Here is a 25,000-nt window from a genome sequence, read left to right as displayed (position 1 = left end):
CGGAAGTGACCAGGATGCTCAGGGATAGCGAAGAAAGAAAAAAGAGAGGAAGAAAGAGAGAAAAAAAAAGGATAGAGAAAGAGGCGGAGGCTCGCGTGCGTAGCTCGTGGTAGCGTATCCACCGGCGAAGTTCGCACCACGACGCGAGTCGGAGGTGGAGAGAAAAAGCTCGTTGATGTATTGCACGGGCAGGCGAGGGCATTCCCATAACGTCTCTCTTCATTAATTCGAGTCGTCCGGTTCTCGAAGCTCGCTCTTACTAAGTCGTTGCAAATGACTCTGACCGGTAATTTCACTTCTTTCTCGCGCGAAGAAAGCACGCCGCTGACGCCGCCTTGTTTTGTGTCTCCTCTTTCTTTCTTTCTCTTTTTCTTTCTCTTCCTCTTTTTCTTTCTCTTCCTCTTTCTCTCTCTCTCTCTCTCTTTTTCTCTCTTCTCTTTCTCTCACTCACTTATAAACGGTCCGCGAGACGTACCGCGAAGACGTCGAGTTTGATGAAGACGCATAACATCGCACGCACTGCCGGCTGTATTAAAGCCTCATAAGCCACCGCTTATGCTTTGATACATCACACCTCCTTCCCTTCCTCTTTCTTCACCTTCCGAAAGGTTCTTGTCCCATAGCGGATCTTCCAGAACGATGATGCGGGTGATTTCGTTCCTACTACAAAGTGATAGGACTCGAGAGATCGAACGACCCTATTTACTCAATCACCTCATTTTCTAATGGATATAGATTAAAATATGTTCTGTCCTCGAGAAAACTGTTTCTCGTAGTTGTAGTAAAATCAACGTACTCTTCTTTATTTAGAAAAATTCATTCATATAAAAACAATGTAAACATTAAGTTCAATAGCCCTTTTCGGAGCGTCATCGAACCGGCCTTGGCTTTACGCATACTAATGAGTCTTTGCATTTACACGATCGATACTCAATACCTCGTAAAATCTTCGCCTGGAAACGATCCCAGTCTTTCGCAGGAGATCGAGTCTTCTTTTCCTCTTTGTCATCGATTAAGCTTGCCCTGTATCTTTCCTCGTATTAAGGGCACTATTATCGATACATTATTCATAGAAATCCGTCGAGCATCCTGTAACGGCGCCTTTCTCCTACAAAAATCGATCTTTACACAATCGCTGCAAATATTTACTGTGTGCCTGCCTTGGTATACGCATATTGCGAGGGATTGATTCTTTACGGGTCCTAGTAGAGCACCCTTTCGAACTCGGAGTTTCTCCGCACGTTTCGTACACGCTTGCGACATACATAACAAACAGGCAGAACCGCTTGCATCCAGGAATGGAAACGTGGGAGTGGAAGATGGATTAAGAGATAAGAAGGCGTATCAGGACCAATCAATTACGTTTAACAGTAGTCGAGGGGTCGCGTGTACGCGAGCACCCAACAAAAATGCAACGAGGGTGAATCATTCCTTTTGCTCCGAAATCTCAGAAGTACCCGGATACTTTCACGAGATAGAAAAGAGCCCCTAAAAGTGAAACGATTTCTGAAATATCGTTTCACGTAACGGGTCGGCGATAAGGTCGATCGTGATTCTTGTCTTTTCTCGTTGAACGAGGCCATAAAGTTCTCTAATCGCCTCCTATCGACCGCGAGAGAAATGCCGACGATAAAACATCCCCGCTTCCTCCTTCCGATCCCTTCGTGTTCGCGCGACGAAATCGGTATTAATACCCGTAATGCCGTTTCCAGGAAAGTCCTTTATTTTTTTATTTCGACAAAGAATCGATAAAAAACTCTTTATTATAACATAACGACGATTTTAATGATCGATTTATGTAGTATACATCTTAACGCCATATTTCGCTCGATATAACGGCAATGTTTGACTAATTATCGTGAGACGTTCGCAAGCTGTTCGATGAAGCCTGCGGCTACAAAGAGAAAGAGAGCCAGAGAGAGAAAGAAAGAGAGAAGGATCGATGCTACGAGGGGTGCAACTCATCTTAGGTTGAGAAGATCTGTTGCATTAACGAGAAACAATTTACCTAAAACGCCCAACTCTACCGAAACGCGTGCCAGACCCACCCTACTATAAATGCGAGCATAAACGTATCACCCCGTCGCCCAAAACGAAGAGGGTTGAAGAGACAGTGCTTATATTCTAGGGTACATTTTCCATTGTGTTTCGATAGGGCGGCCTAAGAAGGAAACAGAGAAAGATAGCAAGAGAGAAAGAGAGAAAGAATGAAAGAGAGAGAAAGAGAGAGAGAGAGAGAGATCCCTGAAACGGAATGCTAGTAATTCTCATCTTATCCTGAAAATGGACGAGCAGACGTGCCACGGGAATTCACCGCAAGAAAATACACCCCTCGCAATCAAATACGAGCGATCAAATGTTTTTCATCCCCCTTTTTTCTTTCTCTACTTATTTCTTTACCCCTCCTTCTATTCTAGGTCCATTCGTTTTCATTCGCCGATGATGAAAACCACAAAAATGAAAACTGGAACGATTATCGAGCGAAGCATATAAGAGAAAACAATTCTTTCTCTTTTTTCAAAAGGCAAAACGACGAATAGAAGAGCGCGAGAAACGTTAACGTTTTATCGAAATTATTAACCCGTCTTTTTGCCAAGTCTGAGCACCCGAGACGCGTTATAAATTGTTACCGCGCTACGCGATATAGTTCGCACACGATTAACTTTTTATTATAAGATGCTGCACAAATGAAGGATCGTTAAACGCTCGTAAAAGGCCGAAGTATAATTTTACGATGCGGCCACTATTAACGTACGAAGTAGCTGGGCCTTCTTCTTTCTTTTCTTTTCCTTTTTTTACCTTCTGTATCCTATACCGCCCAGTGACTACCCTTTTCTCACTCATTGTAGACACCTTTTTATCTAAAATTTTTTGTAACGCACGCACACTCGATCATTTTAATCGAACGATGATCACGACGATAACTAAGCTATTCAGTACGTTGAAAAAGTGTGAAATCCTCTCAAAAAAATCATGCGGGTTATCGCCAATGTATCATTATTCGATCTAAACTTAACAACGTGGAAAACTAGTAAAAAGCTTGCCTGTAAGGCGAAGTTCGTTGAAACATCGATAAGGATTACGTACGTAATTCGGTATGGTACAAGGCATACGGTACGTATTCTTGTTCGTGTCGACGTATACGTGTATGCGTCGTTATGGGGTGATGCACGACATAGTCATGGTTCAAATGGGGGTGGTAGCACGTTTCTCCGTGCGAGCTTATACGGAGGGTACAAAGAAGCCCTTACCTCACGTTTCGCTGTAGAAGCCTCCGTTGGCTGTGTGAAACAAATCAATAGTTTGCACCAAACGGAGTTAAAGTACGAAGAGAAAGAGAGAGAGAGAGAGAGAGAGAGAGAAAGAGAGAGAGAGAGAGACCAAACTACTTGGGTTTTCGTGGCTGGTGACGATTGGATGGGATTGTTCAGAATCCCGTGAAATGATATCCATCGGAGTAGAATGAGATAACGCTTCGGCTTTACTCGGCTCGCTTACCCTCGATATTCGAGATCTACGAACGCTCTAATCGACGTCTTAGCAAGCCATTTCCTGATCCGCTGTCAAGCTAATCCTCCTGCACTTCTAAGCGACACGTTATTATCCATGAAAATGAAATTAAAAAGAAACGAAAGAAATATTCGTTCGAATGGCCGTTAGAAAAGCCGCGGCAAATCGAATCGTCGCAACCAAATTTTCTAAGTGCAGTGAAATACGAGCCAGCATGGAATCCGATTTGTTCTTCCTACTAGAATCCTATTTGTTATCGTCGAAAGTACGGACAGGAGTAAAAAGCAAGAAAAAGACGAGGAGGGAGAACAAGAGGTTAAAAGAAAAACGAATCGATACGTTCGTTCCGACGCCTTATTTCCTAAAGAAAATGTTCCGTGATATTTCTAGCTTTAAATAAAGAAACTCGCGTGCTAAGGACTTTTTCATCGGCTATAGGAAAGTACTAAAAATTCTTTTCTTCGTTCTAGTTTTCGTTGTGTTCTTCGATTGGTACGTCAGGAAAACAAGCGTCGGCTATGTTTAGTAATAGTTAGAAAGAGTGAGAAATTGAGAGGAATCAAAGAAAATAAGAGGAAAAGAGAAAAGAAGCAGTCGACAAAAAGCGAACGGAACGTAACGCGGAAATGGAAACGCGAAAACGGAAAATCGGGTATGCTCGAGAAAACACGGTCGATTCAATAGGGCGGTTTAGTTCAGGAGAGAAGGGCTAAAGGAGGCCGAGTGGAGGTAGGGAGCTCAAAATGTGTTCTTTTGAACGCACGTCGAGGAGGAGGAGGAGACTGCCGAAAGCGAGAAAAAGAGAGAGAGAGAGAGAGAGAGAGAGTGAGAGAGAGAGAGAGAGAGAGCGAGGAAAACAGAAGGGTGGATGAGAGCACGGACTGCTTGCCAGAATTATAGGGTGCTCTCGCAGCCTGGTATACATGCGATTCAACATACACACATTGTATATGCATACGTACGTACATACATGCATACCTATCGAACGATGGATGTTGTGGCACTCAAAATCGGTGACCCAGCTGCACAACTAACAGTTGTCGACTCTTTGTCAATTTCCCTAAGCGATTAGACCAGACAACGCCCTTCCCAATGGCACCCTCGAAAAATCTAGAACTTACTCCCTCCTCGCACTTTTCCAAGCTCGCACACGAACTAGTCTTGCGATTCTCGAGTGCTAACACTCGTCTATTTTCCCATTAGGCACGTACTCATGATTACAGAGCCCCGAAGTCGAAGTGCATGGACTCTGCTATCGCTAGCACCGCTACCTCCATCACCATCGCCATCAAAGTCGCCAAGTCGAAGGCGTTTAAATAGATCATCGGACCGACGCATATGGCGTTTAAAGCGAGCGCCGGCATTCGATTAATAATTTAACGCCTCGAGCATGCCTACGTACCCATAACAATTTTCTATCGAGGTAGACCACCTCGCTTATGTTCGGCCCACGACTCCCGTCTATGAGGCATCCTGCTTATTCACGGCGATTATAGTCCAACTACACTTCAAATATTTATGCAAACCTCTCTTTACACCCATACACTATTTTGACTCTATAGCTATAGTTATCTAGTATGGCTCGTAATTAAAGCGTTCGTTTGTTGTACCTTATCGATGATAACTTAGTGTACGTATTTACATGTGGGACGTATGTAGAAATCTACACGTAGAGAAAATGTATACCTACACGTCGATCAAACGTCATTTTTTGCCGTAAAAAAAGCAATGAGAAGAGATAATTCGTTCGGCACGCGTTACTGACGGTACTATAGAATATATCGTAAATGTCCTCTTCCACGTAACGACTCGATAAACCTCCTCCTCGCGAATACGTCCCTCTTACAATATAAATTATCTACGGCAGACATACTTGCGGGTATATGCGGTCTTTCTCTCACCTATATGGCTCTCCCGGTAGTTTATTTGCATTATTCTCAGTTTATTCGTGAGAGAAAGAGAGCATGGTTCGCGCGAGCGCGGATGTATTTGCAAACAAAAATGCAAACGCATCGTGTTCGGCCAATGCGACGAGAGCGAGGTTAATTGCCCGGACAGCTTCGGCAAATACTGTCCCCCGCTATTGACGGACGTAAATAGCAGGAAAATTTTACTCTCAAAACCGGTCTCCCGACAGCCGTTCCTCTGTCCCAACGGCAAACATCAGGAGTAAAAGTGAAAAGTGAAAGGCACTAAAGAGCATTATTTGCCAAAAATTTACGACCATTATTCGATAATCATCCCGGCACTTTGGCGCGATCGCGCCAAGGGTTCTTGTGAATTTTAATGACGATGTTGGAAATAATTTAGCGTGCTTACGACAATGCACAATCCGAATAGTTATCGTATAAATCGATGTTACAATCTCGATGTTTCGTACGTTTCAAAAAAGTATTTTATTATTACGGATACGACCAATCGACGGCGCATTGTCCATTGCCGTATTGCCGTTGTTAAATTATTACAAACCAATCGAGATCTTTTCATTTGCACATATATCGCTAGATACAGTTATGTATATATATGTATCTTTTTAATATTTGTATCATACGTTTGCTTTGTGTACATATTCATTATAAATAACAGACCGAAAATTTGATTTGTATGGGATTTGAGTATTGAGTCAAACTAATAATTTAGGGGATAGACAAGTTGTTAACAGGATCATTCAATTTGTACTTTTCAATATTAAACCAATAATTCATTAAAGTCATTTGATAACAATATTTTATTGGTATTTCTCTTTTTCATAAATCCACCGGGTCGTTCTCATATGCAAGGTTCAAACGAACCCATTCCCAACGCGAATCATTGTTTTCGTTACCGAGCTTCGTACACAAATATCCATCGTGTAAGCGATAAAGTACCACATGGATTGAAGTAACGTAGCTGGAAGGCAAGTGCGTGTCGCCGAGTTGCATTTTTTACTTTTGCAAAAATGTACGTATGGGTCAGTATCGCGGAATATACGCTCGACCAGGGACGAAGTCACGTAGCTGGTATTTTCAACACGGAATATCACGCCGAGCCGGGATGAAGCGAAGTTCGTAAGAGGGCCGCATTACCGCCTTGGTAATCGCAATGATTACGAGCCCCGGGGTGTACGCTCGGCTATATGTAAGAACCGTGTATGCGTTCCGCGCGAGCACCGTATATAGAACGCTTTACTGCCTACACGCTCGATTCGGATCGAGAGAGGAAACTTTAACAGGGGAAAAAGAGTTTCGAACGTTGAAGAAATTACGAGCCGGCTAGGCGCGAGTGATAAAGAGAAATATATACAAAGAAAATCTATAGCTTAGTTTGGAATCGAATGAGATCGCTTTCCCGACGATTTTCCCTTTATTTAATAGTACGGAGAAACTCGATCGGCTCCGATGAGCCGTGAATTATTTGACGACATTTCGCATATGTACATATTACGTACGTACGTACGTACGTACGTTAACGTTCGTTCACCCTCGATACGACGCGTATCATCGACGTTTGATAGATATTGAAGGGTACGTCCCATTGCATATCGCTATGAATTTTTTCTTCACGGTCGATTAAACGTCATACGCATTCGACTGTCGAAAAGTCAAAAGGATAAGTAGTAGGGTCAGCTGATCTCCTCGATGTTCCCTTAAGGTCTTTTCTTCGATGCCAGAACTTGTTGTCGCCCCAGTCGACGATCCTCGAGGCGTTGTCGCGATGACAATAATACTGTATGCAAGTGGAAAGAGGAGAGGAAAGAGGAGAGAACGAGAGGAGAGAAGGAGAAATGGAAGCTTCGAAAACGTTTCGACGAAAGGAGATTTCCCGGAGGGCGTGGGTGTCGGCGCATTAACTTTTTAAGGTCAGCTATCGCGGAGCCGAGAAGTCGTGGTGCGCATTCCATTGTCGAGACTCGCTCGTGAGAGAGGGAGAGAGATATCGAAGAAAGGAAGAAGAAGAAGAAGAAGAAGAAGAAGAAGAAGAAGAAGAAGAAGAAGAAGGAGAAGAAGAAGAAGAAGAAAAAGAAAAAAGTGAGAGAGAGAAAGAGAGAGAGGAATAACGACACAACGAAAAGCAAGCACGTCTGATCGTCGTCGTAGCCACGATGTATACTACGCCTATGTAAATCCGAGTATACGATCGTGCCTCGGCACGAATACACGCGCTCAGCTGCTTGCTTCACGCAGAGCGGAGGCATTTCCGTGCGAGAAAGAAACGCGCTCTCGCGCAAACTCCTGACGCGCCGTAAAAGCGGCGCAAAAGAGAGCCTCGCCAATATCGGCTTTCTTCCTCTACCTACCGATTGCCTATCGATTCCTATGATCGTCCGTCTCTTGGTAGACACCGACAAGTGAACTTTTCCTTATCGAGCCGAACCATCATCGTTCGATGATATTGGCTAACGATAGTTACGTGTCCACCACTTCCTTTCGCGTACGCCTTTATAATACCCTTTCGTTCCACGTACGAACTTACGTGTCTGACGTTTCGAGCCTGATAAACAACGATGCGGTCTCGTGTCTCGCTCGATTTCCTTTTATCGAGGATAACATCGCAAAGATAAAGTTTTCTTTCCAACACGTGCCCAAGGATTCTCGTTTTCTCGATAGGCAAAACGCAAAAGGACATGGCTATGGATTACATTCACGATTCTGTGTTAACTCGCTAGTTCGTTGGGCTTTTATGAAGGTACACGATGAAAAAAAAAAGAAAAGAAAAATAAAGCATTGAAATAGTTTCTGGACAAAACACAGCATAGAACGAACTCGATTGAAAAAAACAAGCTCGTCTAACTTTTAACGATTCTCTGTATGTATAAGCGCGAGGTTGCGTGAGAAAGAACTCGTTGTCGACCATAAAGCTCACGCGGCACCCTTGTCCTAAATTTATTAGGTTCCTATTGTAGTGGTCGCGGAGGTGTGCATACACGAGCCAGGTGCATCGATCTGCCACGCTGACACGTGCTCGGATTCGCACATCAAGCTCGACCCCTCCACTACCTTCACCAAAATACATATGTACACGTCCGTACATTTTCCGTCATGTATCGTGTTTCGTTTTCCTCAACGCGCGTGATATTTTTATATGATATTTTTTCTTTTGCGAAAGAGTAGCCATATCTTTCGTTGCAAAAAAATTACTAGTTATGATATGGTAACGAATCGTATCAAAAAAAAAAAAATATATGAAAGATTTGTATATTTTACGAATTCGTTCGTTTTTCTAGTCGTCGAATTACGTGCGAACGATTACACACAGAGATAACACAAACAATGGAAGTAGCACGAGGTCGTTTTTCGCGATTCGATGACTCGTACGATCTTTCGCGGTGTTTCGTTAAGTCCTCTGCGTTACACGATCGTCTGCGACGTCGTTTCGATCCACATAGGTCGCCGACTAGATTTTCTCTTATGGGAATGACCAGCAGTGGTACTCCGTTATGGACACCATAACGGCCTGCCAGCAGCTTTCTCCCAGCCGTATCCTACCAGAGAGGTCGATAGTCGTGGGCATTGTTTAACGCGCTTCTCGGTTGTGGCTTGAACAAAACCTCTACGTATATCGGATTCGAAGAACCCGCACCCTTATGGAGCGTGGCATAAAACGTGCCGCGTTACAAAGAGGATGGATTTCGAGGGAAACCGAGAAAACCTTACCGAGCGAACCGGATGTTCTCCAACAGAATCAAACGCGTACTGAAACGTAGTAACTATGAACTAGGTACATAAACATATCTTATTTCCAATCATTTCCACGTAATGTCCTTAATTAAGATCCTAATAGATCGTTATGTTCCTAGAATTATCCCGCTTAGGAGCAAAACGATAAAAAAAGAAAATTCTTTTCAAATCTTCGTACGATAAGGAAGTATCGATGCGGAATAAATAAAATAATTCTATCGAGGAGGCACGAAGAGTATTACAAGAAAATTACACGGTAGAATTATTTAGCGCACTTCGAAAATTCGCTGCGCTATCAAAGCCATGAAGAGAGTATTATCCGTGTTTCATGGTGCATTACGGTAATACTCCGGCGATGAGCCACTAATCTTTATAAGGGACGTCCCAGTTGGGACAGCGCGAGCGTAATCTGTCGAGAGGACGCGACCATTAGGCGACTCAAAAAAAAAAAAAGAAAAGTTCGACCCACTCCGTGGCGCATGATATATCATTCGACGCGAAACCTAACTTTGTTCACCCTTCTTTCAACGTTCTCTCCCTTATAGCGCGTATTCTATTCGCTTTTTCGTTCGATCTACCCTCTTACACGCGTACGATTCACCCCTCGTCTCACCGCTCGCGTATTAAACGCCACATATATTCTATCTCTCTCTTTACGGTCCTACGTCCACGAACATTAGTAGAAATGTAATCTTACTTAAGCATATGTCGGCATGACCGATCGGACGGTCGACAGCTCGAATAAATAATAGTTCAGAGACCATCCCTCTTTTTTTCGTCTCTCTCTCTCTCTCTCTCTCTCTCTCTTTTTTCTCTTATCCACATACTTGTGGGAATTAAGAAAAAATCACATATGGGTACCGGTGTACGATGAAGAGAGAAAGAAGAAAGGGCCAATGACTGAACCCTACATGCTGGTAGCTCGATTGCATCAATAGCCATCGATCCGGCCACTAAGTCCTTGCCTAAATTCAAGTACACGCACGAGGAAAGCCCTCGTCGTCGCTTCCAGGTCTTCCTCTCCTCCCTTGTACTTCTTTCTTCGAACGTTTGCCTACTTACGCGTGCATGTACTTTTCTCTCTTGTTTACCAAAGACACGTGTCCTCATCGATCCGCTAGTAGGCTGTTCAACCTAGACCGTTCTCGCAAAAGAATAAACTTCGACTTCTGCTTGAACAATCGCTTTCTCGTTTCTTATATTCTACAATGAGACATTTTTTACGACATTTTAATTGTTCGAAAAGAAACTTACTCGAGATATTAACACCGAATAATATCCATCTTAGAAATTACTTGGATAAACGTCGAAAGACGAAACGTGCCGAGATCTAGCGAGAATACGACAGAATATAATTGAATTTCAACCGAATATAGAGGCATAATAGTTTACTTACAATGATTACATAAAGCTGCCATTGTGTAGCTACTACCGTGTACGTCGATTCAAGCGTACGTTCCACGTACGAGAAGCCCAAGAGCGTGTTATAGACGTGTATGCTGCATTCACGGAACGTGCCATGGGTATTAGCATACGTTCACGTTCATATGGTCTTCCGGTAGCCGAGTAGCTTCTTCTATTTCCTATCGAAGAACTTTTGCTATTCGATTACTCAACATTCCTTTTTGTTCCGACTCTTACCTCGCAAATCAAAGTCGATTATCTTTCATAAAGGACGTCGATCATTTTCCTCAGAGTGTTTCTATGGCTTGAATACCTGTTACGACAAATAGAAAAAGAGGAAATTCGTCGATACGGTTTCACTCTATTGGAATAAACCCTCGTTCGTTTCTCCTTCTCTCTCTTTCTTCCTCTAGTTAAGAAACGAGAGGATCGAGTTGCACGTGAAAGGAAGCAAAGAGAAATCTGGGAAACCGTTTGGTAACTCGAGGAGAAACACATGCTTCGTCCCTATCGGCCACTACATAGTGCTTAACATTTCTTCTTTTTCTTCTTCTTTTCTCGTATCGTTGTTTCTTCTGCCGTTAGAGAGCCGTCCTCCTCATTTTTCCGTTATTAGATATTTTTCCCATCTCTCGAGGTTATCCCGGAACGTCCCGTGCATTACGCGAGCGTATAATAACGTAACCTGAGCGATGGAACGCGGGTGTCTCTCGCCTCTGTCTTTCTATCCATCTTTTCCTCCTTGCTTTCCACCTCGTTTTTTCCTCCTCTCCTCCCATTCTCTTTCTCTCTCTCTCTCTCTCTCTCTCTCTCTCTCTCATCACGATGGAACCGGATGGGATAAAAAAGCTCGAGGATATACATGTCGGTACACGTGTCGCCGTAAGTAACAAAAGTGTCGTCGCATTGCCATCGTCGTCGTCGTCGTCGTCGTCGTCGACGTCGACGTCGACGTCGACGTCGTAGCTGGCGTGGCGTCGCCCGAAGACCATGGCTAGAAAAGTGCTTAGGCTAGGCGTGTCGCGGCTGTCGTGTTTACTGTCGAGCTTTTTAACTCTTTTCAAGCCTTCCGACAAACGGTGCGCGAAGATCAAAGACCGTCGTGTAATTCCTCTTCTTTCTCCTTCTCTCTCTCTTTCTGTATTTATCTTTCCATCTCTCGTTCTCCCTCCTGTTTTCCCTCGCGATCGAAACAGGATACGCGTAAGGTATTACGAAACGCTTTCGAGTCCGTTGGAAAGCGATAGGTTTCTACTGGCACGAATCAAAGTTTGTTTCGATGGGGACAGAGACTGAAGCAGCGTTCGATCGTTCAGCAAGAACGACGTATCGACGGAAGTGGAAGTACTCTCTATTGTTTCGAGACAGACCAGAGACTCTCTCGACTAGCGTAGAATCTGTGCCAGGAGTGCATACTATGCGCGCATTGTCCCAAATGACGTCACCGTTCGACTCGAAGTTGCGAAACTCGTTTGCTCAGACAATCGTTTGCTCCTGCATACACCGTTCCTCCTCCTCGTCCCTTTCTTCTTTCTAGTCTTCGTCGTTGTCGCCGTCGTCGTCGTCGTCGTCGTCGTCGTCGTCCTCGTCGTTGTTGTCGTCGTCGTCGTCGTCGTCGTCGTCGTCTTGCGACGTGTATGCACGCAGATACACGTTCGTTCGCCGTTCGTGCATTCCTTAAGAGAGAAAGAGACAGCGAAAGTCTAGTTAAGCCAACGATCTGCCCACCAGTCAGGAATGCCAACACACACCTGGACTCCGTTTCTGCGAGGGACGTATCTCCTCCTCCACCTCCTCCTCTTCTTTCTTCTCCTCTTCCTTCTTCTTACGACAACGAGGAGGGTGACTCACTCGAGCTGCCAAAGGATATTAATAATACCTTGCAGATCCGATTGAAAAGAAATGCTACAAAAAAAAAAGAATATGTTGTATGCAACCCGCTTTCACTTCCTCGTCGCAAGGTAACGCCAGCAACGGCGGCGATGGCGGTCTCAGCATCTGGCCAATTAGCGTGTCGAGGGAAAAGATCGCACGCGATAGCACTATGCTTGTCTGTGCGCTTGGTGTTAGGGAAGAGAGTAACATCGGTAACAGCCATTGTATTTCATCGCTCGACGCGTCGATTTATCGACCATCGAGATTAACGATGCCAGTGAAAGTCACTTGTATTCTATATACCTACCTACACATGTGTCGGAGTAGATGATGAGGGAGGAAAGAGGAGAGTAGTATTGGTACTAAAAAGATAACTAAATAGAATCGATCTCTCGTATCTTCGCTTCCATATAATGTATTTCAATTTTCTTCTTTTCTTGAGTTTCTAATCCTCCAAGGAAAAGAAAACGCATATCCAATTTCGTTTCCCCCGATGTCTCTTAAAGGTCTCGTAGAATATAAATTTAGCCTTTTATAGTTTTTCGAAAAGAGGAAGGATAGAGAAGTTGAAAAGCTCATGATGTAGGAACTCGCAAACCCTTTCGACATTTTCTCCCTCCGGCGAGAAGCTAGGAATACCGAGGAGAGTCAAAATGGACAGGACGTTTGAAGTGGCCTGAGAAGTTACCGGAGCCAAAGAAAGAGAGAGAGAGAGAGAGGAGAGTCCATCGCGTTCTCCATCTCATAGACGGTGGTAGGCGGAAAGGCAAAGGCAAGCCAACAGCTGTCAAAGCCTCCTCGGACTCTCTCGGCCTCGTCCTCGATTCCCCTCGAGCAGTCATTCCCTCTCTCTCTCTTTCTCTTTTTTCTTTCTTTCTTTCTCTCGTTCTCCTCTCTTTGCTACAAAGATACCGGGGTATCCGATGTTGTGCTTGCTAATGTAGTCGCGGACCATGCTGTACGTTCGTCGAGCAACGAAGACGACGAAGGAACGAACGGAAACAATGTGCGTGTTTGCCTTCCTATTTAGACAACCTCGCGTTCTTCGAAACAAGACGTCCTCCGTGAGTCATACATCGCGAAACGCACGCGAAACTCGCTGTCTCTTATGTATAAGTCCGCCTTAAGACCAGTTCTCCCTCCTCACGAAATCAGACACGCGACCTTTCGATTCAGTAGTACGGCTCACAGATTCTTCAACGGATTGAGTTGCTTTCACGAGCAACGACGAACGGAATAAAATCTTTTTGTAAAATAATAGCGGTATCACCGCGCGAAGTATCTCAATTACTTCCACTCGGTGAATAGTCAACAATTCCAATCCACCATGAGCTTTGTGATCGTAGAACGTTCCTAGCAAGTACCAACGAGACGTTATAAATTAAATCATGCTCGTCTGGTGATTGTAGACGATATAGAAAGAAAACTTCGAATGAATTTTCCATTTCCTTCGTGGCTCCAAAAAAAAATATTAAAACAGAAGAAGAAAAAAGATGCGTTTCGATCGGTGTTAGCGGTTCTATTCTTCGCGATGAAAACGAGTGATGACGAAGTTGATGACGAAGGAACACGCAGTGCGAGAAACAGAGAAAAAAGAGGAAGGGTCTTTTTCGTGGTAAAGGACGTCACGTCATGGAATGTCGAATAGTCACGTTTAAGTGAGCGAGTACGTGAAAGTAAAGACGGAGGAACCGTATGGAGCAGAGCTGTGTGATGACGAGGGAGAAGAAGAAGAAGAAGGACGGGAAAATGTTGAATTTTCGAAGCGTGGCGTGTACAGTCGGTAGGCAACTATCCGAGCTTTGATTTCGAGCCGAAGGATTTAACCGCTGACACTCGACGATGGTGGCGCCTAATGGGCTTGTCTCGCGCTAAAAATATATTTCGCTTTGAATTTCCCATCCAGGCTGGTCCGTAGAGAGAGAGAGAGAGAGAGAGAGAGAGAGAGGGGGTAACCAGCTTCAGCAGCCGCGTTACTCCACTTTTCGACCGGTGAAAATAACTCGACCGATGCAGCAGCCGCTCGACTCGTTTCTCTATTTCGCCTTTGTTCGGCTCCACCTCCTCTTCCTTCTTCTTCTCACTCTCCCGTTTCATTTCTATCGCTTGTCGCACGCGAGAAGAAAAGAAAGAAAAATTGCGAGAGTTGTGCGAGCTAACAACAGAAGCGGAGATAGAAATGCCTCGTATATAGGCTTTTTGTCCTATGCTTGACGCTTTATCTCCTCTTCTTCCTCTTCTCCTTTCCCCTTCCATTGAACGCGAATGATACTCCCTTTTAAATGAATCTAAATGCTTGCAATAAGACCACGTTTTTTATGTCTCCATCGAATCTGATGAGAATAAGGAAATAATTGAAGGGACGAGCGCGGCGACGTTTATGAAACGACGATCATCAGGTAAATCATAGTCTCGACGTTTTCTTCTTGTTACAAGAAATATCACGAGCGTGTTAATTGGGGAAGAGGACAAAAAAAGCCAGACTTTACCCAGCTTCACCCAACAACGCTTTCAGACGAGATATCGTGGTCATTACTTCGACCATGTGTACACATGGGAGAACCCAAAATACTCTGCATCATCCTAGCAAGGTGATCGCTCTTGTTCACGTCACATCGTTTGTCACTTCTTCCAAGAGTAACTTCTTCGTCGTCCAAAGAACACCAACGTGATGAGAGAAAAGAAAGAGAGGGGGAGAGAGAGAGAGAGAGAGAGAGAGAAGAAGACAAAAGGATAGAGGAAGATCACCAGAAAATCGCTCCAATTTACCGCTTTACTACCCAGTAATTTCCTGTTCTCTGTTACCACGCCCTATTGAAACAACAAATCCTCAAAAACTCTCTACGATATCGTATCTTTTTTATTTTTCAGAAAGAAAATACACGCGTTTCGAGATAGAAGCGCTAAAAGTTGATGCTATATCATTATAATTAGCTTTAGATCCGCGATTAACTTCGATCGATGAAACAATTGCGGCATGTTAATTCGTACGATCACTTTTATTTCCAAAGCCGACGAGGAAGTTGTACGTTCATTCGATTCGATGTTCGAGAGATCCAAGCGAAATGAGAAAACGCTTGTTAATCGATGACCACCGTGATCGCAAACGTATTTAATGTCGTCGGCATGTAATCGACGCATCTCGGATAATGTTGTAAGAAAGTAATCTTTCGAGAGGACCGAAGAAGAGAGAGGAAGAGTCGGTCGGTAATATGCGGTCGTATCGAAACTCGACAACATGCTCGATCTTCTAGCCGGCAAACGAGGAAATTACTAGTACTACTATTCTCATTATTTTCTCACGAGGCTCGAATCGAGCCGACCTCCAGACTCGTACGAGATAACTACGCTCGTTCCACTCGTCGATCTATCGCTCGTTTGTCTACTTTCTCGATACTAGACATTCTACAATGCTTTTAAACGATAAATAAAACCGAACGAAGTTATAGGGGACGAGTATGTAAGTACTTATTTTCTTCTATCTAAGCCCTTCGCGCAATTTTAATACAAATTTCCGAAGTCGTTTCTCGCGTTTCGCAATAGAGCTTTCTTTTGCCCTTTACTGGAATAATCCACTTGTCCTTTTTTTTTTATTTCTCTGTCTCTTTTCTAACCTTCTGCCTATCTAAACCGATAGACGAGACGTTTTCTGACGTCATTCTCTTAGAAAGTCAACCGTCGAATGAAAATCGATGGTGAGTGTCCGGTACGTGTCAATACGAAACGGAAACCGTTAACAAAAGTACGCCGTTAAGCTAAAGTCATGAACGGAGTTCATGTCCAACCTGAGGATTCATACATCAATCGTTTTGACGGTTCCAATTGTGTCGATAGCTTTTCGCACCGAGTTATTTTCAGGTTCACGCTCTGCGTCCACATAAAAAAAAATAGCAATTTCTAAAACTAAAAAGACAAGCCTGATCGCCGAAGAGAGAAAGTGTTTTGAACGGTGGCGAACGAACGAACGTGCTATAATTAAAAATTGTTGTTGAACTTTTTTGACTTTCGAAACGACGCGACGAACAATTACCGTTCCGTTTTTCCATTTGCCAACTCTGCTCATGTCATCGACATTGGAGCCCTTTTCGGTTTGCCATTGGTACGTCAGTAACGCGAAGATGGACACGTTGCCCTTTCTCTTCTTTCCAGAGTCGTTTTAATTATCGTTCTACCATGTTAAAAAAATATACCAATTCCATGTACAGAATGGTGGTTCGGAAAGTGTAATAAAGGAGAAAAGCGAGCGACAGTGATCATCGATCTTTAAAACACGATCGTGGTATAGTCATCCTTCAATCCTTTTACTACTCGACAATGTATACATATATGTATACACTGTTTTGCATGGATTCTATTAACATTATTGAGTACATTACCACTATGTTGATCTTTTTTTATTAACTAAAATATCGCTTCTCTCGAATGGATTTAACTCGAAAACTTTAAATAATTTATTTGGAACAGTGTACGGTAGCATTCTAGCTCAGACTATCCACATTGTTTTTTAACGTTTCACCGAACAACACCTCTCTTTTGCTTTTTTTATTCGCGCGTGACGCACAGTAAATCAAGATTTCCCAACGATTCTTATGCGCCCGTGTGTATTCGTTGAGAGAGAAACGTGTCGGAATGACGTAACGCTTTCGTAATTTCGCCAAAGAGAATTTCCAATTACGTACAAAATCGAAAGGGAGAGTGGTCGTCGTTGTCAGGGATAAGAAGAAAGGAGTAAAAGAAAATTGATTTCCCTCATTCTCCTAAGATAATTGAGAAGAGGGAGAGCGTAAATCGAGCCGATTAGAAGAATCACGATATCGACGGAGATCGTCGGAGATCCACGAGGATGCAGAGATTGAAAGGAATACCATAACATCCTTGAAGCAAACTCGAGGAAAGAAAATTTCTCGAGGATTCTCTTGAAACACCTACGCGTTACTAACCAAGCCTTTTTTAGTCGATAAGCGATCGAAATCGTTTCGAGATCGTCGGGAGATACGCGAATTTCGTCGGAATCATTATAATCCAGGTTAACTAGAGCCTTCCTTAGAAAGTCCAAAAATGGTTCCTTCCAGGACTTTCTCTCTCTTTCTCTCTATCTATCTATCTTAAGACTGTTCGGAAGGGCATAACTCTGCATAACGAGCCGCTGCCGGCGGAGAATGAGAATAAGAATGCGAGAAGTCAGGATAGAGGGAGAGGGGAAAAATGTTCGAATCTTCGCGTTGAGAGAGATGAGAAAGAGAGAGAGAGAAAGAAAGAGAGAGAGAGAGGAAGAGGGAAGGAGAAAGAGAGCCAGGCGATCAGGCAAGACAGGTAGCCGGTGAGCTGGCCGAGAATCAGGACGGAAGGAAGGGCGAGAAAGGGAGCGAAAAGAAAAAAATAAATAAGAGGAAAAAGGAAAGAAGAAGAAGGAAGAGAAGAAATCAGGCTGGATAAACCGCCTAGGTAGGTAGATGCAGCCAGGTGTGAGGAGATCAGAAAAGATCGCTGGGAGATCGCTCGAAGAGAAGGCAGGGATGTTCAGCGGCTATGGTGGCGAAGGATGCTAACAGCCTCGGACGAGTCTCAAGCTCAACGACGCCAACCTCCGTCTTGGCGGCTCGCAAAAACACCTGCCTTCTTCTTCGTCTCTCTTCTCTCTTTCTCTTTCACTCTATCTTACTCGTTCGTCTTTGATATGAGCTCGTTTGCTAAACCAAGCTCGAAACGATGTCTAACGTTTCCTCGATGCTTTCACTTCTGTCTTCTATCGCTCATACGTTCAATCCTTTTCGAGAAAATTACCGTCATTACTCGGTAAAGTAATCTTTAGTAACATTGACGAAACTAGAGAGATAGAGAGAAAAAGAGTTCCGATATTATGAAAGTAGTGATATCCTTATTACTTCGAAATATAGATTCATCCAATTGGTCTCTCGACTTTCGAGTAACCACGAAACTATCGGACGATAGTTTTACGGTCAAAAGCGTAAAACGAAGTTGTGCTCGGTCCAACTTTATTTTACAATTTCATTAAGAGAATTTAGAGGTGTGCCACGCGTATATACCAACGTTATACACACCGGTGCTATATTGCGGCGCTTTACTACAACGCGTCCTCGTCCTCCATTATACAGTGCCGTCGACTACGACGACCAACAACAGCACCAGCATTGCCGCCACGACCATCAATGGCACCGGCACCACCTCGTTTGCCCTCGCTTCCACGGGCCGTCATCCTTGATTTATGGACTTCGCAAGAAATCCGCGAGAGCATATTTACATGCGCGAATGTTTTTCCATTGTCAGCGTGGCAAACGGCGAACGGTCGACGATACACTCGAGATACTTTAACGTGAAAGGCGCGATATCATTTCGATTTATGGCACGACTTTTTATCCTTTTCCTTTAGCAAAAACAAAGATCAATGTGAACCGATTTTTATGTCTTCCTCTTCTATAATAAGTTCCTTCCCTCTCGGATATCTATTCATGTTATTATGGAGAAACGCGTAAAACAGCAGGATGAAGCGCGTGCCCGTCCATATAGGCGAAAATAATACCACTTTGATCTTGGCCGATTACCGAACGATTATCGACGATTTATTACGGGTTATAAAATCGCTATATTAAATCTGATATCTATGTATATGAAGCCGTTAACATGCATATCTTAATTGAATTCCATACATATTAATTGGAAGCGGTAGCCGATCTCGTATTAAATTCAACACCACTCTCATGTCGGCATCGCCATTGGCTTCGGTACCGTCATCGCCATCTTCCTTTGCATTTCGCTAAATATTGTCAGCTCGGCTAATTAGTGCGTCGTTTTATTAACGTCACGCGTACAATGAAAAATAGCGCGAATCTGCGCTTCGTGAACGCGGGTCGTGACTGTTTTAGAAGACCCCTACCTTTTTATCCCACCCTCATTTTCAGTTTATACTTTGAGTTAAAGATACGATATAGCACCAGTGCCAGTCGGATGGGTACTACATACGTGGATTGACGTAGAAAGAGGGGAAAGCGGAAATATCACGAAAGGGAAACCGTTCGGGAGGAAGCAATAAAACATAAGCGCTGAAGGTTCGTCGACCTGCATCGTCGTCGTCGTTGTCGTCGTCGTTGTCGTCGTCGTCGTCGTCGTCGTTAAAGTCGTTCTAGTAATCAGGACCAATGACGTAGAGACTCGCTCGACAAGTTTCGAACTCAGAAACCTACGATTCGTCTGGCACATGACCGACGATGCTTTATGATTTGTTACAAGCCGCATATTAAATCATGCATAGCTCAATGCCACATCGCCTGCTCATAAAAATACATTTTACGTTCTCTTTGAAACTTAAAGATTGATTCCGATCGATTGTAAATCGTTTGGACAGTGACTTCATTTCTGAGTCGGTCTCTAACGTTATGCGTTGCCTCGGGCTCGTGTGTTCGAGTTTCTCTAACTAATGAAATTTCGGCTGTCGTGCTCGCTTGGAGCCAGACGGCTAGCAAAGTGAAATAGAGAGAGCACGAGAGCCAAAGGCGCTTGTGGGTGGCTGAAAAGGGAGCTTGGGTGCGAGGACGAAAGCGAGATAGAGAGGGAAAGAGAAAAGAGAGAGAGAGAGAGAGAGATGTAGAGAGATTGCGTAAACAAATTAGCGCGACAGCAGTGCATGCTGCGAAGTCGAGGGAGCCGATCGGCCATGCGTGAACTCCCTCTCTCTCTCATTCTCTCTCTCTCTCTCTCTCTCTTGCTAACTTGCTCTCTCATGTGCACCGACCTACGCCCGAGCGGTGTGCGTGTATAATTGTACAATTATGCAGATACGCCTGCGTGACGGCGTCGACGAGAATGCTATGAGAATAGTCTACCTTCTATCTTCTCGCTCCTCTCAAGTATTATCCAATGAGGAACGATATCTTCTTCATTAATCCTAACGTAGAGGTGTTATCTCGATCGCTGCTAAACATTTTTCTTTTCCAAAGAGAATGGTAAATAGGAAAAGCTTAGGTACGAATGCGTTGGATTGAATTTGCTTAAGAAAGAGAGGTTAAACAACGTAAAGGATGCGGAATCATTAATACTATGATCATCATGATATGACGCGAAAAAGATATCTCTCTTATGGATATATTCGTTCCTAATCCTTCAAAGAACGCGTGTTCCTTCAATTAAGTTAATTTACAATGTATACTCGACGGTAATCAATACGAAGCTGAGAACTCTGAGACTCAATATGAAAGAGAAAAAGGTAGGGTGTAAAGAAAAAAAAAAATAAATAAATAAAAAAGAAAAAAGAAATAAAAAAAATAAGTCGGATCGGTAACGATCAAGAAAGCAGTGCCTCGTTCATGGCTCTTTCGTTAGTATCCGATAGATGATTCGATTTAAATGACAGTAATGTCTTTTGTTTGCCGGTGGTATTCATCCGGTGGAATACGACGTCGTTATCACGTTTTTCTCGAGGTCAAATAACTATTGCAATCTTTATTGATATTAAAATATAATACAAGGAGTTGTGTGAAAAAAAGGAAAGGGAAAATGAGTGAAAGAAAGGTAATCTCGAATCTAAAGTTTTTGACAAAAGATGGAAAACGAAGAGAGTTCGTAAAATACATTTAATTACGTGCCTTTACACTTCGCGGCCCTCTCTCTTTCTCTCTTTCTCTCTTTTTTTCTTTCATTCTTTCTCTCTCCTTTCATCTTCTCTCTATTTTTCATTTCTCCTCGTTCAATGTACTTTCCTATTCCCAAAAGAAAGAAAGTAATTTTCGCTTTTCCTTTGTTTCCAGGTAAGCGCTTCGCAGATTACCGTTCCCCTACACACTCGGTTGGATCTACCTTGTGAACCCGGAGAATTAAATTCAGGTTTGATCGTCCACGAAGCTCCGTCGTCAAAAGTTACCTACTCGATAATCGATTTTTAATTACAGCAGATTATTTCGACGTAGCATAGTTTCGAACAAATTGGCAATATCCGTGCACCGTGGACATTATTTTGCGTATTGGAAGCCTATATGCAATCGACTATCCTTTTCGAACACAGAATCATGTTCAAGCACCTTGAAAAGCGCAATGATCGAAACCAACGGTGTGGTACTCGAAAAAGAAACGGGCTAGCAATTGGCCAGCTTCGTTAATGAAGAGCTCAGAGTTAAGTAGCTTGTAACACGGTCTCTATCCTCGTTCCTCCTCTTCTATCTCTCTCTCTCTCTCTCTCTTTCTCTCTCTCTCTCGCATCCCATCGTCCTGTCGCGTTACATATGTATTACGGTCCCGTCCTTTTGCTCGATAGAACAGCCACGAGTACGCGAATGCGCTCTCTCGCTTGTTCTATGCATTGTATGCGTCCTCGAGCTGGTATGGGATACTCGTGTGCGACTCCCGTGCTTGCCATGGTATCAATTAAATCTCTGATTAGCAAGCTCTTCGACTCTCTCTTACACTGCTACCAACTGGACTTAAACCCTTTGAATCTCTTGCGCGATTATACGTAGCTTCTCCGCACTACCGTTAACGCAATAGTTTCGCCATAGCGTTCCACTTTTCCGAACGCTTTATCACGATATGCAAAGTCCGAGAGTTCGTCTCAATAATCCTGCAGTTTGTATGAATATCTTGAATGGTAGCGGAGTTTATAAATTCACGCGGGCACGTACTGGCTACTTCTACTTGCTTGTAAAGTCAATCTCGTACGTGAAAAGGAAGGAGAAATAAAAGGAGTTGCTCGAGCAAGGTCGAGCCGGTCTACCTGATGGTGAATACGAGAGTAAGAAAAGTAAAGAAAAATATAGATCTCGCGTAGCAAGGAAAATTGAGAACACCACGCAACATCACGGATTTATAGGAGAACGAACAGTGGGCGAAGTTTCGAGGTTCGTCACGCCACTCGTCGAGTTGCGAGCGATCGTTCATTGCCGATAAAGAAAAAAAAAAAAAGAGTAGGAGATACGTTCTCGTGAAAAGTAATGATGGATAAGAATACGAGAAAGTACAAGGATAATTTCGCGCACACGGTAGCCGTTTAAGATCCTTACACATATTCACGACTCGTTGGTTCGTTCACATCATTCTCTATCCCTCGTGATTCCCTTGAATCGCTCTTGACTAATTAATTGGAGAAGCAGTGTACACTTTTATAATGCGATAATAAATGTCAATCTCGTCCTACGCCAGACAAATAATGCCATCCTGGTCTACTCTGGTTCTCGTATATATCGACAGAAGATAGCTCGCTCGATTTCTCGGTGCCGTCGTGGACCCTGCCACGTAGAAGATGCTATTAATTTGTATCGATAGAGGTAGAACAGAAAGAAACGTGCATGCACATTGATACGTTCGTTAGTTAAACTCCACAACGATGAGGAGGACGAAGAATCGAAGAAGAAGGCACGAGAGTTGCTTTATACTTGGCACATATATACGTGCATATATATATATATATATATATATATATATATATATGCACGACTATACACATATGCGTACATATGTACGCCCACACACGCGAAAAAGTACGAGTGACCGAGATAGTCCAGCGCACGTGTATGTGTGGACGAGTAAAGGAGTAACAGCATCTAGACTAAGAAAAGGTAGTTCGATAGGAGATCGTATACGCGTCCATGAACTTAGGAAATATCGTCTGTGTGCGAGTGCGCGCGTGCGCGCTCGTGACACGTAGGAGGATGCTCTCGGTAGGTAATGATCACGATTGAATGAGAATGAGGCCGAGGGAGCCAATACAATTAACCCCGGCAGCATGCCATTGCTAGAATGCAAGGCGCTTGCCGTACCATACTCGCTTGTTCGTTGGTTCGCTCGCTTTGCTTGCTTGCGTTGGACGCTGGAACATCTCTCTGCCCGCAGGAGAGTATGACCACTCTCCCATCTGCCTGCCTGCCTACTTGCTTGCCTGCCTGCCTGCTGCCTGCCTTCCTGCCTGCCTGCTTACCCACAAACATAATTATTGCGGCATCGCATAAACGCATTCATAGATCATAGAGAAATGTGCCACGCGCCTCTGTTTCCTTCCTTCGAAAAGATACTCCTAATGATCGAGCTGCCGTTTAAATTTAAAACGCCAATTTAATTCGTCCTTCCGTCATTCGAAGTTCTTCAATCGTTCCTTGATGATGTCGTTTTCGAAGGCGCTGATATTAATTGCAATGCTCTTTTTATATATTTCCTGCTAAAAGGAGTCCTTATTGGCGAATGTAACAACATCATCGTGAAATGCGTCTTAATTTTATATCCTCGCTGACCGTAGCTACTCGTGTATTCTCGATATTCTCGAATTTATAAATATATAACTCGATAAAAATGTGATAAACTCGATCGGAAGATATAAAAGTGCATTAGTTCGATAACGTAGCTTAGTAAAACGACGAAATGCACTTAGCGAGAACGCTTTATCGCCAAAAGTTTGTTACGTTTCATACATCTCGTCGATATGATTTTAGACTAAAATCTTTGAGAAATTCGAGGATGTTCCGTACGACTTATCATGAAACTGGTTGCAAAGCGATGCTATTGGTTACGATAGATACACTTGGGAGAAGAAGGAAAATGCATTTGTAAAGTTGAACGGCGAACATATATCGCTAAAAGCGATTTATCTCTCACCGCTTTTGTGAAAGCAATGATTTTATTATAATCGATATCTTTCCTAATGTCTCGTTTTCTCTCATCTTTCTTTCTCTCGTTTATTCCCCGCTTTTTCTCCCCATCATCTCGTAACTTTCGTTGCTTCGTTAGCACGTTTGGCCGGGTTACGTTCGCATTGAAAATCGATTTCATCGCTGTTACTCGAACCGCGGAGGGTTCAACGGATACACCAGATGCAACCGCAATTCCAGACCAGTAACTTCCCGTAGGAACGCGAGAACTTAATATCGAAGCTATTGCGATGAAATCGAAATTGCACCGCGGTTATTCTCGTTCTCCGTGATTTACCGTACCTACCGTGCGCACTTGCGCGGTTTTACCCTTTGTCGATTTTTCGATTTTCGGATGTCGATCCACCGAGAGCTCGTTGCAAGAATCGCTCACGAATATAAATCTTGTTCGTCGGCAAAATCGAATAGTAGACGAATGTGGTGGCTAGAAATTTTTTGACTTTTTTTCTATTTCTTCTATCGAAAAATCTCTCACTATCTTTCTTTCTTTTTTCGCACTCGAAAAAAAAGAACAGAGGAGAGAGAAAAATATCGCGTACTCAGGTCGCAAAAACTCACGAGTAAATCCGGTTTTCACCGTGCTCTTGAAATACATTCGACTTTTGACAAGCGACAATATTCTCTTACCTAGTGGCTGACGTTTACACCCACATACGATCCTATGGTGCAGCCTTAAGCGGTGACGATTTTAGTATATTTTCGATCCTTCTCTTTCTTCTCTCTCCGTGGTATGCGAGTAGCCATAGGTAGACTACACGCAAAAGGAGAATCGACGTTTCGTCCTGATAGCTTCTCCCAAGGTAGCCTGGTATTGACTTCCAAGGACCTTCATCCCTCGTGACGTGACTATTTCTTGCGTTCACGAAGATGCTTGCTGCGACTGCAATCGTCTCTTTCCCTTTCTCTTTC

The 25,000-nt window shown here is 43.5% G+C and overlaps 1 protein-coding gene and 1 long non-coding RNA gene across 3 annotated transcripts in view; one reads left to right on the top strand and one right to left on the bottom strand.

Annotated features, from left to right (window-relative positions):
• Nucleotides 1-25,000, top strand: part of LOC122632408 (ephrin-A5) — a 649,201-nt gene that overhangs the window by 365,926 nt on the left and 258,275 nt on the right. The gene's annotated exons all lie outside the window — the stretch shown is intronic.
• Nucleotides 1-25,000, bottom strand: part of LOC122632413 — a 72,479-nt gene that overhangs the window by 1,544 nt on the left and 45,935 nt on the right. The gene's annotated exons all lie outside the window — the stretch shown is intronic.

The sequence above is a fragment of the Vespula pensylvanica genome, chromosome 10, assembly GCF_014466175.1.
Source record: "Vespula pensylvanica isolate Volc-1 chromosome 10, ASM1446617v1, whole genome shotgun sequence".
In the NCBI taxonomy this organism is placed as follows: domain Eukaryota; kingdom Metazoa; phylum Arthropoda; class Insecta; order Hymenoptera; family Vespidae; genus Vespula; species Vespula pensylvanica.
Note: the sequence above shows the minus strand (reverse complement) of the source record. Positions and strands in the feature narration are given on the sequence as shown.